The 17635-nt window shown below is 40.5% G+C and overlaps 1 protein-coding gene across 10 annotated transcripts in view; it reads left to right on the top strand.

The window, feature by feature from the left end:
• The window catches only part of NCKAP5 (NCK associated protein 5), a 376987-nt gene that overhangs the window by 351935 nt on the left and 7417 nt on the right, over window positions 1-17635 (top strand). The gene's annotated exons all lie outside the window — the stretch shown is intronic.

Raw genomic sequence — 17635 nt, 5'->3', positions numbered from 1 at the left:
AGAACAGAATGTTACATTTGAATGCTCACCTGTCACAGAATTAGACTTACAAAATTGACAAGTAGAGACAGGCTAGCACTTGTACTCCACCATTAGTGAGGAGTTGAAATTTAAAGCTAGAAAGTAAACACAGAATTTGTCTTTTAAGGCTTTTCCCTCACATATAATTAGGGAGTTTATATAGAACAACATGTATTAAATGACTTAAAACTCTGGAGAATTGTTCCTGAAAATTCCAATGAAATTATGCTATGGAAATAACCTATCATCTGGTCTCTTTTGAAGTCTTGGTGTTTTCTCTGGAATTATAGATTTGATGGGTTTAAATATTATTTTGATGAAGATCATTCCTGATCTAATGTGTTGACCTTGATGCTAAACAGAAACAAATTTGTTTTCTCCTCTTATTTCATGTGAATCCACTTCCTTTTCTGTGTCTAAAAGTGTTGAACTGATGTCACACAGTCTCAGCAACCCTGAAGAGGAACTTTTAAACCTGTTGTTTTCCTCCTCTATTCTCATGCCTTCTCCTCTCATCATCTCACTCCCTTCCCGCTCTCCTTTGATCTAACAGGCCAATTTGTTTGAAAGTAGAGACACCCAGACATGGTCCAGTGTAATCATTTTGCCTCTGTGTTCAGGCTGTTTCCTCAGCTCCTCTTTCTAGACACAAGCTCTTTTGTTTCTGTCTGTAGCACTCAGCACATTTTGGGAGTGTTGCACTGTAAACAAAGGTGGTAGCAGAAAATAAGGAATGAGCTGCTGGTTTGCAATTTACTGGTGCAGTGCAGAAATGAAAAAGAAATTTTATCTCTTCCCAGACTCCAGCTTTCAGTTTCAGGAAATGACTGTGCCTTGCAACTTCAGAGGTGATTAACCAAAGTTAGAGTCTTAGAGCTTTCAGGAATCTGGGCCAAATATACAGAAGGAATACTAAGAACAAAATGACAGTAGCCCTGTTTATTCCAACTCTGTTGGCATCAAAGTCCTGCTTAACTGAATATTAAATTGACCACAAACTTCAAAAGAAAAATCCAGAAATGTATGTGCCTCATTTCCCAGTCAACCCAATTTCATTAGTACCCTGAATATGATTCAATTTTAATATATGTGGGTCATATTAGAAAGAACAATTTTAAATAATCTAGCTTCATAGTTGGGAAGGGAATAAAAAAAAAGGGAAAAAGGCAGCAGAAGGGTGATAAAAAGGATTCGTGCAGGAAAATAATTTGAGCACCCACTTAATTCCTCATCTTGAACATCCAGAAATTCATAGCTTAATTATCTGTAGGAGATGAATTATATATGTGTGCATATATATATGTGTATATATGTATATATATATGTATATATATATATTTGTATATATATGTATATATACATATATATATGAAAAAAATACATAAAAATCAGGTCTGCCTTCTGAAGGCCAAGGTCTTTTGCTATTTACAGAGCAATTAGATTTGGTTCCAGTATAGAAAAGTGACTCAGCATTGCATCTACTTTTAATTAATTCTTTTCATGCATTCCTTGTATCTGATGTCTCTGCAATGTGCCCAATCGGCCTCAAAACCTAAAGAAAGCCCATTGAACTGGCCTCAGGATCCTGTAAAACTCCATCATTAAACTAAATTGCATCAGGTGTAGCTCAGCCAGCACCAGCATTTTTCATGCATTATGTTGGGGAGCTCTTGAGTTTACTTTTTAAGGCTCTGAAATAGCTCTCCAAACGGCAGCGCCTCTCCCTGAGCAGCAAAAGCTCAATAAAGCACTAGAGATTTGCCTGTTAGTATTAAACTTTTCAGAATGACAAATGAGAGGAAGTAACCACGAAAAGCAGGTTGCCCTGAACTCCTTGTTTGAACCAGCACAGCAGATTTTTCTGAGCTGTAGTTTGTCCAACCCAAGAAGATCCACAGTCTATTTAAATCAGAGCTGTGTGATCTGCAACATTAACCACAAAAAGAGGGGGACAGCAGAGACAGAGGCACTTCCGGCCAACAAATTTAAAAAAAAAAATAAATATATATATATATGTGTGTGTGTATATATCTGTGTATAAATTTAGGGGGAGAATAATGCAGCTTTTCATGCAGAATATTTAATATTTCGGAAAAGGAAATCGTACAGGCTTTGAATTTAATTCCTAAGTGGCATTTGTCAGACCTTTAAAAACCCAAACAAAAGATGTGTGTCAAAAAAGCGTCATGATGGGCAAAATGAGTTTATGGTGCTTGTCTGAAGAGCAAGTGTGCTGAGACAGTCCCTGAGCCCAATTAAATTGGGCTGTGCAGTTCCAGGATGGCAGTGGTTCAGGCTGGGGGCTCTAATGAGGCAGTCAGGAAGCTCTCTCAGCCCGGACTTGTCATTTGATTTGTCTCCTTCTCAACCGATGCATTCGCCAGCATTGCCTCCAAAGTTTATACACAGTGAGTTTCATCAGCAAAAAAAGTCCTGTACGGGAGCTTCAGAAGAGAAACAACTGATGGGCCATTACTGGGATGAAGGGACACTGCAGGGACAGTTTGAGGAATCAAAAAGGGCTTTTAGACATTGAAAGGGAAAATAGATATTGTTGCAGTCTTAAACAGCATCCTGGTTAAATTCTCTTGGCGTTAAGACCAATTTTACATTACTTTTATTTTGTCGTGAAAAACGTATTCTTAAATTGTGTCATCCTTTGGCACACTGCAGAATTTTGGATGAGGAAAGCAAATCACAATTTCAAAGGAAGGAATAAAATGCATTGAATGCTTACCAGGAGACCTCCACTTAAATTAACAACCGTGGTGTGTTTTCCTCGTGTAGGATTCTCCAAACAAGAAACATTCATTTTTACGTGCATCAAATGAGTTACGTTTATATGAACAGTAACTCCTCTGATTTAATGCAATATATGCAGCACCTGATCTGAAGTCCACTGCAGCCAGCCCATGGGAGACACCTCGTCAGTGAAACTTCACTGAGCCCTGCATTAAACAGCTGTTCCTATTCCTGCCACACTGGGAGTGCCCTGAGCACTTTGCCAACATTATGACTGTTACCACGTTTATGCAGTGAAAAAATCATTTCACATTTCATCAGTTAATTTACTGTTTTGACTTTAAAATCTCAAGTGGCTTTTTTTCTTGCAAGAATTCAGAAAACAAGATGAATTTCCCTTCCCTAGGCCTATTTTTTTTAACATATTTTATACTCAAACAGGAACTATTTGGAAAGGTAACTGAGTTGGTCAAAGATTTTATGACTTAAACATCCTTATGGTCCCAAAGAATTAGAAAAATACGTTTACCTCTGTGTCCTTAACCAACCATCACAGACTTTTATTCTTTAATACAGCCCTCCTTGATCCCTTTTGTTCCTATCACTCAATATAAGTCACCATCAAGCCTTGCTTGGGACTCAAGGCATGACTTGAGCACTTTAAAGAAAAGTTCCCTTGTGGAAGGAGTTAGTACGCATCAGAAATTTCTAATTCCTCTTGTTTTCCCCCCGTTGTGGCAAGATAGATAAGAAATCTGACATTTCTGGCACAGTTACCTTGTTAATTGCATGGGCACTTGAACTGGGGGACTCATTTAACAAAAGAAAGAGTCTTCTCTGTGCAGTGTGAAGTTACGGCCATATCCACCACAGCAGAGTTTGGATGTGTGGAACAGGTGATTCACGAATGAGATCAAATCCCCGTGTCTGGAAATTCAAGTAGACATTAGAGAGAGCTGGCAAATACAGGCCAAGGAAAAATTAGAGATGTTGCTGCTGTTTAGGCTGCACTTACAAATAGGACTGACCTGGCAGCATTCCCAGATAAACTCAAGGATTTTACAGCTGAGTAAGCTGATTGGGAGTTAATGCTGTATGATTGACTTGTTGTGCTCACAAGCTTCCTATTAGCAGAGAGAATACCCACGAAAGGAAACAAGACTAAGTCTGGTAATTGCACAACACTTGCCATCCTCGAGGATCTCCAAGCATTAAGCTGATAGGAGAGAGGGTGTTCCAGCCTTGCTGAGTTACAGCATCACTTAGAGCAGCCCAGACACCTCTGCAGGCTGCACTAAACAAGAGTGAGGGGGAAATAAAGAAAGGCCTGAGCTGCTTTCTCCTTGCATCTCATCTCCTGCAGAGATCAGTGAGACTTGAGCTGGGGTATGAACTGGCAGCACAGTGGGTACTTTGCACTGTTCACCTCTTTAGGCACATCTTGGAGAATGTGCCAGAAAAGTTTTTGTGCCTCATTTGGCTTGTCTGAGACCCTTTCTGGAGGTGCCTTGCTCTCTCTGAAAGAGAGAAGCTCTTCAGCTCTTGAATTAAGTCTCTTTTAAAAAGGGCACTCCATGTTTAAGTATCTGAAGTAATTCTGAGAAGACTCTGCTTTCACAGGGAATTAATTTTTTTCACATTATCAGATGTGATTAGGGAGAGATTCTGCTTAGCACATGTGGAAAAGCCTAAGATAATGATTTTGGTCCAATTAGCACTTGGGAAGAGCTGTATCCTAAGACTTTAAACTGGAGAGGATATATTGCCCTGTGGAACTACTTTCTTCCTTTCCCCTGACCAGCAGCTACCTTGTCCTGAATACCAGACTTACAACCCAAAGTTAAAAATAGGAACATTGCCCCAAACTTTCCTCTATGGGAAACCTTATAAAAATCAGCTCTTATAGTTACCATCTGTATTTGGGAGAGTGAAACCACATCTCAGTGCACACTCTGGTGATCACTAAATAATTGCTTTCCTTTTTAATTTCATAATAACATGAATACTTGCAGCTGGGGCAGCCCTGGGTGATCTTTTGCTGGGCCAGCAGGATCTGTTTTGCTCTCTGTAAATTGGTGGCAGCAACACCTATGTCTTGTTAGAACCAGAAGAAAAGAGGAAATGCTCCTGATGACCTCGGTCTTAGCTTGTTTTGTACAGTGTGTGTGTCTTACTGAAAATAGAGAGTTTGAAGCAGCTCTTACAAATTATTATACCAGAAATTAATGGAAGGTAGAAGAGCTCCCTTGTCAATAAGAAAAAGCGTCTAATGGACTGGATCAAATGCAGAAATTAGGTGATAGTAGGTTTCTGTGTACTAGTTGCATAATTTAGTTTACTTCAAATCAAGCAGAGAAACCTCACCTCCTCTTAGCTGTTTTTCTTGCCAGGCTTAAGGGAGAGGAAGATGATGAGGTGGGGTAGAAATCAGCTTTATTTGCTCTCCTGGCCCTGATGAACCTAGGATATTAAGGAAGAAACTGCCATTGTACAATCTGTAGATGGGAAATCAGTCTGCAGTCTCGTTCATCCACCTTTGGTGTTTTAAGATCGTTGCTTTTCTTTCAAATAAGGAATGGATATAACAAATCATTGCATATATTTGGGGAGGGGATCTAGTAATGTAAACATTTGGTGGTATTAATACTCAGCACCACCATATGATCCCTGAGCGTGGCCTCGTGGGGACCTCTGAGCTGCACATTTCCATTTGTCAAAATTGCCTCGGTAGGATTTTCCCACTGACAGGCTTGGGGCTGCAAGTCTTCCTTTCTGTGTAATCAAAGGGGTTTGATTCTCAGATGAGTGATGTAATTCTTGTGCCATCAAAGCAGGGACTGTCTGAGTAATTGCCCGAGTTGATGTAAGGCCATTGTTGGGGGAATTATATGGGAATATTTGACAATGTAAGTGACAAAAACCACGGGAGCATGGTCTGATAAGAAAGCAGATTTGACCATACCACCCATGGGAATAATACAGATTTAAACACATTTTTTCCAGCCTAAAGTCTGATTTGCTCATGTTAAATTAGAAAAGGCTAAGACATCTGCAGACATCAATAAATCACTTGTATCTGCATGTTTTTTCCCCTCCATAGGACAAGTTCACATTCTAAGATCTGCTTCCAAGCCTTATATTCCCAATGAGGTCTTTATGGTTTCTAATACCTTGCCATCAAAGTTGCCCCCAAAAAGTAAAGTGAAGAGATAGCAAAACAAGCAATTTGAAGCCTAGCTAGGCAGTCTTCTGGGACCAAAGCCTCACTTGACACACATCACTTAAGAGAAATGTTGTGCAGGGTGGAAGAACATCCTTACAGCCAGCCTGAGGAACTGGCTTGGCAACAGTAAAAAGCTGCAGTTATAGGAGCCTCATTTCTCTCCCTGCGCCTTCTAGGTGAAACTGCTGAGATTTCTTATGCTGCTGAGAGTTTTAGTAAAAAATTATGCAATGGAGAGTGGCTCAGTAAGGAGGTTGATGGCATTCTCCATAACTTTCTTAAGTTTTTAAAAGGCTTTGGCAAGACAAAACATTTGGAACGCAGTGTCCACCAGAGAAAATAACTTTCTTAATGGCGTGCAAGGGACATTTTTAGGGAAAACATAACCCTAAAAAAACCCTGGAAGCTGCTATCTGCTGAAGCAGTTCTGCTTCTAGCATTTAATGGCCTCAGTAGTTTTAGTACTGTGCCACCAAAGCCCATTCTGACTAGCCCTCCAGCTGGTATAAAGGCTATTTTGTGTTTGTTTAGTGTATTTATGGGGATGGGTAGGTGGCGACATTTTAACTCAAATATCTTTTAGCACGTAGTTTTAAGAGTATTTGGGTATCAGTGTGAGGGACAGAAAGTCTTTGGCACAGGAGAGCAGGCTGTGTGGCATTTAAAACACATGGTGTGCAAGGCTAGCAGGAGAAGGGTTTGGATGTGAGTCTGAGAGAGGACGGGGAGGAAGTGGAAAGCAGGAATGCCAAGGACTTCAGGCATTGCTGGGCAGGAAGGTGCAGTCCCAGTGCCTCTGGCACAGTGTCAGCAAGTGCTAAACACCCCAGTCACTCACAGCACCCAGTGAACTGTGCCTCTGTGGCTTGTCAAGTGCCAGATGCAGCTGTCTAGGCTTGTGATTTAAAGCAACACACCGAGATGTCCTGTGGCCACAGCTGGAGCCTTGTGCTCAGTGAACCCCTCTGGCACTGTGAGGAGGGGAGAACTTTGCCCTTTCTGAGTGGAAGAACTTGATCACTGGAGCAGAAATCCCATATCCCAGCATCTCAGCAAGTAATTCCAAGTTACAGAGAGAAGCTTGTCCTTTCAGCGTGTGGGAGCTGCATAACCACATTACACACTGGCCCAGATATTGCAAAAAGCCCTGCAGTTCATTTGCCAGAGTCCCTGAGGGTCAGCCCAAAGCTGCTCGTGTGTGAGTGCCCAGAGCAGCACAGAGCTGTGCAGAGCTGTGCAGAACTCATTTACATAGTTGGGAAGGCTGACCTGGAACAGAGGCTGGACTCAGCTAGAGAATAAAGTCGGTATTTATTGAAAGGCCTCCAGGATTCACCTTGGGCAGGACAGGGTCTGACCAGGGCTACACCAAGGTGGACCCAAAATGGTCACAAAATGGCTGACTGGTCACGAGAGCTTATATTTTTATAAGTTTTGGTCCATTTTCATATTGGGGTTTGATTGTCCATTTACAGCTTCAGGTTGCGAGGTCTCATCCTTCTTGTTCCTCCCTTCAGCCGACTGTTGTTTGTGCTGTTGGGCAGAAAGTTGTCCTTGGTCTTCAGCAGGAAAAGGATTTGTTTTGTTTTCCTGCTCTCTGAAGAGAGCTTACTGGCACTTTATATGAGGCTCAGAACTACACACCTAAGCTGCACAGAATCTGAAAAATATGAAAGCTGAAACTTAAAGAATCAGCCCTGTCACAGCTCTGATGGCCTGGGTACCCCAGGTCATTTCTCAGCAGGGCAGAGTAGCTGCAATAAGCAGGGTGTGGGTAAGACCCTGGCACGTTCAGTCCCTGCCCACCCCCCTTGCTTGCTGCAGACACATCCCCAGCATTCCAGTGTCCATTTGCCATTGTAACTGGAGATTACACCCGGATTTAATAGGCACAGGGGCTCTTAGGTGCAAGTAGGAAGATCCTTTAGTCTAGTAAGAACCAAAAGTACATACAGAATAAAAGTATCCTTTGCTAGTGATTTCCCCAAGTGGAAAATGTTCTGGGGTGTTCTTCAGAGGTTTGACATATGGACCCGATGTGCTTTGCAGCATGGCCCAAAATGCACTCCTGTTTTCTACCATTTGAAACCAGGTGCTCTTCAGTCCCCCATCTTTGGAAATAAAGCTGCAGGTTTCATTTCTTTTTCTGTGGAATAGGAATATTATCATAATACTGTGGGCCAAAATGGAATTCAGGACACATAAACAGCACCAAATGATAAATAAGAGTAAGCATGTGAGATAGTGTAATTGTTGTAATGGTAGAAATTATATTAGTAATAAAAGAAAAAGCTGAAAAATAGATTGGATCCAATAAACATTGGATTGACTCAATCAAGATAAGAGCAGTAGGGCACAGAGGTGTGTATTCAGTGAGCTGATTGTTTTCTGAAGCTGGAAAATATTTTGACTCCAAGAGGACCATGTGATTAGCAGAGTTAAATGAGATGAATAACGCTGTAATATTTTTGTGAATTGTTTTTCCAGCTGAAACTTGCCTTCCTCATCTATAACAGCGATATGTTTTGCATAAAGCACTCAAACATCAGGCAGAGAAGGGTGGGAAATGACTGATTTTTTAGTGTGAGAGTTCTGTACTGAGGAGAATACATTAGGAGTAAGTTACACAGATGATGGTAGCAGGAATTGTGGCAATATTCTAAGAATAAGTTGGCAAATTCGTTCTGTTTTTAAGACGACGCTTTTTCTTTCCATATGCACACGACAATAATAGCCTAATCAACATGGTCTTTGAAAAGAAGGCAAACTTTATGTCAAATATTGACAAAAAACATACTGAAATAATTTTTTGATGTTCATAGTTTGTTCCACTAGCTGTTTTCCTGTCCTGAAAGTGATTTGCCTTTTATTGAAATGAGAAGTTACACTAGATTTTGTGCAGTATGACACATGGATTCTCTAAAACGTCAAGAACAATGTTGGTAAATATTTCTTGCAAGTTCAAGGTTCCAAAGAGTAATATTTTATCTCTTACTATATTTTTAGGCCCCAATACATGAATTTCAGGCTTTTTCATCATTCATATTAATTTATTGAAAAGTAATGTTTGTATTTGATAGGAGAAACAAACATGGTTATTTAGCAGCAATAAGTGACACAGGGAACTTTGGGAAGTTCACAGGGTGTAGTTACATCATTTAAATGTCTAATTATCCTTCACAAAGGCTAAGAGTGATATAAGTTTCCATAGCACATGTCAGAGTCCTGCCAGCCTGAGCTGCTCATCAATCTATCAGTGACTGAAACACAGCCTGATGGCTCTGTCCCCATTAGTGCCACCTTCTCTAAATTCCTCCATCCTTTGCCTCCTCATTAATAGAGGTCACTAAAAATTTTACTGTAAAAAAACTGTAGCTTGAAGAACTTCCCTTAGCTAGTCTAGTGTTATTCTCAGCAAATCAAACCCCAAGTGATTATTATCTGAAAAATTGCCAAACACTTTAAAGTGATTTTTCTGACATCCTATTACATATGCACATATCCTTTGGGTTACTGAATGCTCTGTAAAGCAAACTAAAGCAAGGCCTCAATGGGTTTAGGAGGATGAAGAGTAAAGCAGAAGTGGGTGGAAAAGAAGAAATTAAAAATGAATAGGGTGTGTTGCTGTGGATTATAAAATTAAAATGTTAACTATGCAGTAATAGTCTATGATATTTCTTCTAACAAAAAAAAAAGTTACCATATTGGGAAAGTTGCTGGTAACACATATAATAAGACAAAAAGCAGATTTAAAATGTAAAAGATTTTCAGACAATGCCTGAAACTGAAGAGCAGAAGTAGCAAAGCAGACAGCACATGCTTCCTGGTTGCTCTTTCAAGAATTATTTTTCTCTGCAGAGACTAAGAGGAGACTTGTTTATGGCCTCTAATCAGTAAAAATAAAGGTCAGAGTTTTTTCAAGATTCTTTTCTTAATGGCTGTGCCTAAATGAATATTTAGACACTTCAGCTGCCCAGTTCTCAAAGGTGCTACAAATCTGTAGCTTTTGCTGATGTCTCTGACTGATTCATGTTATTTGGATCCTGTGAAAATCAAGGAGTTTATATAGGTGCTTGGAAATTGTTTTAGACATTCTTCCTCTAACTGGTAGGATTTTGGTCTGTAACATCCTCCGTCTGTGCATTGGCTCTGTGGGCAATGACATGGAACGTCAGCAGACATTTCCCCCAAGTTAAAAGGGAGGCCAAATATTATGCATTTCTAATCTGGTCCTACTGTGTTCCCATTAAGATCATATCATAATGAAAGTCTTCATATTTTTAAATCCATTTCCTTACCGCATTTTCCATAACATTAGTGTATGGGCAACTGGAAAAAAACTAAAACTTTCACTTGTATCATTTTACAGAATATTTTTACTATCACTATTATGGGAACATCATCCTACCTTTTAATGTTTCCTTGTGCCACTATGGCAAGCCAGGGTACAAAGAGCTCAACACTTCTAATACAGCATTTCTACAAATAAAATCCATTGTGAAAATGTGGAAGCTGTGTTATGACATCATTAGTGGCATGGTGTTGAAAACAGAGGCAGCAGAGCAAGCCAAGGACAGCAGCCACCATTTAGAAGCTGTATGATGTGAGGGCTGGAGCCTTCCTGACTGACTGCTGAAGACAAAATTGTTTTTGGAGCTTCTGTTTGTTTGTGGTGGATTCATCACTTGTGGTGATACGAGCAGATGAAGTGTCTGGCTGGGCAGGAAATTTAGGTATGAAGGCATTTATATTCTCGTCTTGTTCTACAAGGCAAATCCTGCTGGGTTCCTCCCTCCCATTCCGTAGAAGCTGCCTGGCTGCCCAATTAGTGTGCTTGGGAAGAGGAAAGGGGGCTAAGGCTGATGTCACCCACTGGCGTCACACGCTCTGCTTTTAGCTCAGCGCTGTCCTTCTGTTCCTGTGAAAGTGTTGGGGAGCCCACTCTCTCTCCTCCACAGCCAAAAACTTTCCTACAAAGCAGGGACTTGGGATCTCAGCTATCTCGTGCCATTCCTGGAGGAGATATCTGTGGGAAGTAGAACTTTTTGCCTCCATATCCTGTTTCCCTGGTAGGCTTGGAGTCCGGATGTCAAAGGATAGAAAATGCCAGATTTATGAATGCAGCCTGATGTGGGTAATTACCATTCATATTTACTCAGGGGGAAGAAACCACTCAGAGTCCATAGGACACAGAGCATGAGGACAAACATCTCCATAGGTTCCATAGGCTCTGGACAGCAGAAAACCCTGGGAGTTTACACAGGGCAGCCCAATAGGAATGAAATCATCAGCGACTCCAGCTGATGCATCACAGCCTGCCTTGCTGCTGCTGGGGGCACCAGCATTTGGTAACCTGTGCTGAGCCAATTCTGTGAGACAGTTGGGAGTTAAACAAACGTATTTCAAATTGTGTTTTGGAGGAATCTCAAGCATGGAGGGAACTGGTCATGTTCTGTTCATTGCAGCAGATGGCATCCCATTTGGTGTTTGTTAGCTTTGTTTGCAGCTCAATATTTTGTTTCTAGGGGAACTCAGTAAGTTAAATAATTTATCTCTCTAATGCATCAAGAGTCTGATCCAAACTCTACTAAAGTCAGTGCAAAACATTTGATTAACTACCATGTTCAGTGGATTAAATGCCAGGTTCTATATGTTGAAGAGTATTTCAGATGCTCCCTTGTGAGAACAATAGGTCTCTGCCTTTCCATGGAGAAATTTTTGCCTGCAAATAAAAAAAAAAAATCAAATACTGACAAAAAGCTTAACAGACAAGAGTGCACGACTGTGGAGACAGGGATGATGTTCTGGTTGAGTGTCCAAATTGCTAAGCCTCTCTTGCTATTAAATTCCCCATTTTTTAAATAAAGAATATAAATAATACCTTCCAGCTGCATTTGGAATTTAATCTAGCACTGTTAGCAGGCTGCTTTGAGAGCTTTGAAGACCCCATAGCAGCTCTAAGCAAATAATCATTATCACTTAATATTCTCATCAAGCATTCTTGCTCAAGATGGGATCTTGCATCACAAGGGCTAACCATAAACACATTGCTCCTCTGATGAGGAATTTTCAGAATGTCAGAAGCAAATTCACACCCTGATCCTGCAAAGAGTTTTGCATGGGCAGAACTCCACAACTTTCAGCAGTCCTGCTGTCCACACAGGGCTCCTAACCATGCCTATGCATGGAGGAAATTTTTATTCCATTGTTATGAGTATTTGAATCCTGAATAATCTAAAATGTTGAAGAAATCAACACTTGGAAGATTTCTTTTTTTGGTATTCTAATAAATATTAAATGCCTGCTCATTGTCGGCAACACTTTTTCAAATTATTCATTCACTAGTAGGGCCTGGCAACTGCTTCATTCTGTATTTTCATCCAGATTTTCTGTTTGTATCATCTTCGGGCATTCAAAACATGAGTGTATATTAGCTTTACAGTGTGTCTGCATGAATTCCAGTTGTATTTTAGTCCTCCTAGTGGCCTATTATATTAACAATATTCCAGTCTGTGGTTTAGGCATAGGAACATGTTCTGTATCACCAGTATCTCGCTGCAGTTGCAGCATTGATACTGCAGTAACACTTCTGCATTGCTAAGGTCAGTAAATCTCCTAAAGCATTTGTCCAACAGATCCAGTCACGTGGCAGCTATCACTTCACACATTTCTCTTTTTGTACAGAAATTGCAGTGGAATCAATGCAAAAACCTGCTACATTATTCTTTTCCGGCAGGAAGCCCACTGTGGGAGCAGGAGCCTATGCTGAATCTTCACACCAAATTCCTTCTTCAGTCATACCCAACAGAGGTTTTCTCACAGCCAGACAAGCAGGGTCAGAACCCACAAAACCACGTTTCCCAGTCTATCTTTTCACTGTGCCTTCTTTCTCTAAAAAAAGCCTCAAAAGCCTTGCCAGAAGATCACCTCACAACCCAGAAAGGGCCTTTTACAGCCCAGGTGGGCTCAGCACAAACAGTTACCACCCTTTCAGGTCCTGCTAAGGTGCTTAACCTGAGCCTTGCTGGTATCCAGGGAAGCTGAAGGTGGAAAGGCAAAGAAAGGTCTGTCCAGCGCTTGTCCTTGAGTTTTCTGTTTTCTAGGCTGTACCCCTCACAGAGAGCTTGCAACCAATAATGCTCCTGCCAGATCCCAGTGGGAGACATTCTGTATGCCTGGCTGAGCCACGAAGTAGGATAGAGCTGCTCATGACCAGAAACAGATGTACTCGTTTCTAAAAGATGAAGTAAACACATCTAAATCCATAAATTAACTAAAATTCCCCTCGGATCACAGCCAGATGATATGCATGTTAATCAACATGGATATCACTGCTTTGATTCAGTGAGGAGGCAAGTTCAGCATTTATAAATCTCCTGGCTGTAGGAGCTTCCATCTGCATCTGTAGCCGTGGTCATCTTGGTGCCCAGCATTGCTCTGCTTAATTCTAAATTCTTATTTCTAATAATTCTAATTCCTCATTCTCCTAATAACAGAGAAACAGTGTTTCTTTCTGAGCATCCTTTAGAGTTAAACAAAGGACTATCACCTGCCATCAGCATTTAGGACATGAATTGCCTATTCCCTGCATGTACCCCAATTTTGTACACACAAAGTAGGTGTTTAAGAGTGTGGATGGCTGGCCCCGGTGGCAGGAGCAGCCAAAGAAAACTGCAGGGAAGGGACCAAAGATCCCACATCCCAGTGGGCACTTCCCCATGGCCATGTGCATGAGAGCATTGCTGACATCCCTTCCTCCTCAGCACCTGCAGCTCCCCAGGTTTCCCAGGAATCCAGGAGCTCCAACCAACAGCCCCGAGTTAGAAAACCTGTCCTGCAGCACATCTGAAACTCAGCCATGAATTTCTTAGCTTTTAAATTGCATTTTTTACGTGATTATCTTCCAAAAAGGTTTTCCTAAATTCTTGATTAATTTTTGGGTTGGCTATTTAATACAGTGTTTGGTTAACTAATTCATGTAGTTGTTTATAATTATTGCCTTGCTATAAAATCATCTTAATAGGAGGTTGGGGGTTTTTTGTTTTCTTTCCAGTAGAATAACAAGTTATTTTATTATTCAAACAAGGCTTACTTCCTGCTGTTTTCAATAAGATTTTTAATAAATATGTAAATTTAAAAATTAATTTACTGCATACGTTTGGCAGCATGATTCTTGAACTGACAAAAGTTTGATGGATTGTAAAATTATCCTCCATAAAAATCATCAGTCACAGTAAACAGAATTTATCAGCCTCTGGTAATTCTACAGCTTTTTCTTCATCTTATCTCCTGTTAGGAACTCACTTAAAATTGATTATAATATAGTATGTTTCTAGAAACGTAATTCATTCATATATTAATTAGATTTTAGGTTAATATCCCATCATGGAATAGGACATGAGCCAACAGTGTTTTCCAGTTGTTACAGACCCGCAGTAGAGAACCCTTGATTACTGTTCCCATGTGGTTTAACCGCCAGGACTAATCACTAATCAAATTCAAACAACATAAAATGGAACATCCTTCATAGCATTTATTTTCTAGCTGACTTATACTATAGGCTTTTTATTGATACAACTTGCTGTACTGAAATGAACTAAAAATTGCAAGAGAGGATTTATCCTTCTACTTTAATTTGGTTCTGCAGCCTGTGCCTGAAACTCTGTCTTGGATTTTTGTGCGTGTTGTGCTGCTGTCCCTGAAATACTCTGCCCTACAGCAGAGATAAATTGTTTGCATAAATTTAGAAAGGCCATGTAAATAACTGTACTGTTATGTAGGATTTGATAGCAGATGAACTTAAAACAGAGGTTTCCATCTGCAATTCATGCTCTGCTTGAATCAGTGCTGAAAACCGTGCAGCTCATAACATCAGCTGAAGAGGTGGCAAGTAGAGTCATGTAACCAGCATCATTATTTGCATCTATCCTGTCCCTCTTTTCTCTGATTACAAAGGAACTTCTCTACTCTCACTGCACAGAGTCAGAAAACAGTGTGCATGTGGTTCAGGCTGCTACAGATTTTCTGGGAAGACAGCCTGGGCTCTGCCCTCATCCCCTGCTCCTCCAGGAGCACTTATCCCAGTGCAGGACTGCCCAGTCCCTAACCTTCACTTAGGGAAGGTGCAGAGGAGAGCACACCTAGTGGGTTTCATTAGTGCCTTTCAGAAGCCAGGTGTCACAGAAGGGGAAAGAAAGGGCAGTGGGTTTTGGTTAGAATCATTAGAGGTAAAAAATCTTCATTATGTAGGGTTGATTAAAATCTGTAGTGGAAAGGGAAATGTCAGCTTCAGGCTCCTAAAATAAACTATGTAGTTGGACTGGGGTTTAAGCAAGCTAAATCAGAATTTTTTAACGGTGAAGAAGACCCTGTTTCCAAATCTAAAATTTTGACCTCTCTATTCCTGGTGAGAGCTTGGAAGAGCTTCAGTTCTGCTGTGTGTGGACACGAAGGCTCCCTCTGCAGCAGCCGAGCATTGCGGTCCCACAGAGGGGAACTGATGAGTCTGGAAGGATTGTTTGTATCTTCCCAAATTTCCTACCTCCTCAGAGGCTAAAAATAAAAAAGCCTTATTTGCTGTGGAACTCCCCCCTTTGTTTAAACTACATCCCTGAATCATTTTGAGAACTTGCAAGAAGGGACAATCCCTTTCCTTCCTCGGCAGGTCTTGCAGCAGAGATTCGCTCCTCCAGAGAGCACAGCCCTCTTAATGCCCATAGCAAGCTTCAGAGCTGGGAGAATTATTTCTACATGGTTTTGTCATCCTGCTGACTTCCTCTTGACCCTGCCACATAATCTTGCTTCTTCAGTGACTGGACTCAATGATCTTAAAGGTGTTTTCCAACCTAAACAGTCCTGTTATTCCATGATTCCCTTTCTATTGCTTCTGTCTTTTTGCCCACAGGCCAGCTGGATGCTCATAGGCTATGAATCTAGTCCAGGACAGAAAAGACAGGATTACTAGTGAGGAAAATCATTACCCACTTGCAATTACCTTTTGCAGTACAGTCTTGGAGTGCAATTCCATTTTTCCAATTCCAGTATTCCAGGTGAATGACACAGACATTACAGGCCAGGAGCTGAGGCATCACTAGAGAGAGAGGGGATAAGTGTCTTTGTAACTACCAAAATGTATTGTTTTATTCAAAAAAGCCAAAGGTGGAAGAGGAAGACAGCTAAGAACACAGCTAATACTCAGGAACAGTAGTCTGAGAATAGTTCAGCCATACCGAAAAAATTACTCTTATTACTGAAAATGTCAGTGAGATGATGTTATATGAGTACAATCCTGCATTTACTGAGTTGGAGAGGACTTTTTATCATCAGTCAAATGGGAGATAGAACCTATCTCTTTAAGAACTGCATTTGGTACTGGATTTTTTTTTAAAAAAAAAAAAAAAACAGCTTTGAACTATACTTTTTTCCCCTCCTGGATTCAGGTCTGTGTAAGTATCCCAATTAAAAATAATCAACTAAAGCTGTAGTCTAGGATAAAATTGTAGCCCTTTTTTTGTGCAAAGTCCCCCTTCCTTATTAAACAATCTGCCATACTTTCATCAAGGTAAGGATAACTACTTTCAGTCAGAAGGACAAACCTCTGTATATTTAAATTCTGTGAGGTGAAATACAGTCTGATGAAGGCTGAAGCAGTGAAGGTATTTAGGACTGCATAGTTCCAGTGCCATTGGCTGATCACTGACAACATAACCCTTTATATAATTCTGAAAAGGAAGAGTATTGACCTTCAGATGCCAATACTCAGATGTCATTTGTCACCAATCTCACCTTTCAGCATGACTTTTTCTTCACTGCCATTTTTTTTTCCAATCAGTAGAAAATCAGAAAATTTTTGCTATTTAACTCCCTTTACAAGTAAAGCTAAAAGAATCTGTGAGAAGTTAAGTGAATCCTATACATCTCTTGTTCATTTTCAGTCCATCAGGTTCTAGAAACTGAGTAACAGCTTCCTTTCTCACCATGGATATTTCTTCCTTAATGCCTTGTGGTGAGCTTCTGATTGCACTAAGCATTGCCTTTAGTGGGTAGATTCCCTCTGTGAGAAGCGAAATTGGTGATTCTGCCAATGTGAACAGAGTGAGGCTGTGCTTTGCCTTCTGGAGAAACTACTGGTGTTTAATTGCTTTTCTTTTTAATGCATTGCCTCAACACACTTGGCTGAGCACCAGCACCGTTATCATTTTCCAAGGTATTGCCTCTTAGAATTGTATTTTCTTATTCCTTTTTAAATAATTCCTTTTTGTCCATGCAGAGTTGATGCAGCCAGTGGCCATTCTGTGGCATTATGACAAAACATTCAGTTTGTACCTGAACAGAAGGCAAAAGGCCTGGGAACTCAGACCTCAACATCCTGGTTTATTAAATTATGCAGAAGTTCAGAGAGGGTTGGTATAAACCTAATCAGGTCAAACAGTCTTGTCATGTCAAGGAAATATTCATGTATGAGGATGGTAATCTTGGCATTAGAATGCTGAATGTACTGAGTCATCTCATCATTTTATGAAAATTACGCTTTTGAAAGCATAAGGCCCAATTCACTAAACTAAATTCTTTTATCTCCTAAACCACACAAGAATTCAAGCTATAGACAACATAAGATTCAATTCCTCAGCCACCTGCTCATTAGGCAAT

This window comes from Chamaea fasciata, unplaced genomic scaffold (assembly GCF_029207755.1).
Source record: "Chamaea fasciata isolate MVZ Bird 193981 ecotype frontalis unplaced genomic scaffold, bChaFas1.0.hap1 SCAF_8, whole genome shotgun sequence".
NCBI classification, from domain to species: Eukaryota; Metazoa; Chordata; class Aves; order Passeriformes; family Sylviidae; genus Chamaea; species Chamaea fasciata.
The sequence above is the reverse complement of the archived record's forward strand: the minus strand, read 5'-3'. Positions and strand labels throughout refer to the sequence as shown.